The sequence below is a fragment of the Glossina fuscipes genome, unplaced genomic scaffold (assembly GCF_014805625.2).
Source record: "Glossina fuscipes isolate IAEA_lab_2018 unplaced genomic scaffold, Yale_Gfus_2 1, whole genome shotgun sequence".
Taxonomy (NCBI): domain Eukaryota; kingdom Metazoa; phylum Arthropoda; class Insecta; order Diptera; family Glossinidae; genus Glossina; species Glossina fuscipes.
The window spans coordinates 4,805,909-4,806,852 of NW_023998415.1; positions in this window are offsets into that span (position 1 = coordinate 4,805,909).

The window sequence follows — 944 nt, forward strand, 5'->3', positions numbered from 1 at the left end:
ATATATATATATATATATATATATATATATATATATATATATTGTTTGTATGTTTATATATGTGTGACGTATGTGTGTTACATACACATGTTACACACTTGGGTTTTCTATGCTTTCATGTGCAATATTCATGTATGATTATGTATGTGTTGCTGGTTATGTTTGATTTTTCAGTTATATTTTGTAATCATAACTCATTGTTGTACTTGACACTTTTCTTAAACTGTACAAAACTTTGCAAAAGTTATTTACGCGCCGCTTGTCGTTCACACCCCTGGCAAAAAGTCAACGCAAAAAATCGGTTCGTATCGATTCTATTAAAAACTTATTACTTTTTTTGCAATTTTCATTCATTACAAATCAAAAGATCTCATGAAGCTTGCATATATTTTTCTCCTTCCGTTATAATCTGTATATAACCGCATAATGATTGCTTAAAGACTTAACAATGTTTTAAGGTTTCATTTGAAAGCAACTTGTTTTTAACCCATACATGTACTTCACATGGTCATTAAGTTCTCCTCATTACTCGATATATTAATCCCGTTTATGAAATTTCTATTTATTATAATATTTTATAAAATTATTATCACTATCATTGTTATTAGTTTTATTATTATTATTATTATTATTATTATTATTATTACTATTTATTACTATTTATTACTATTATTATTATTGTTATTGTTTATAATTATTTATTATTTATTTTTATTATTATTATGCTACCGTTATCAATATTAATATTATTATATTATTTTGTTTACATTTTTGTTTTCTTTAATTTTAATTTTTCGCGTGCATTTCCGTTAGATTGTAACGTTCTCTCAAACAGCGACTTATAAACTGACCTAACTTTGCACTCACATCAAATACAACAAATTAAAAAATCTGTCAAACTCAGGCATCTCGTTCGCTTCCCTCCTGCCCGTCCACCGCAAAAA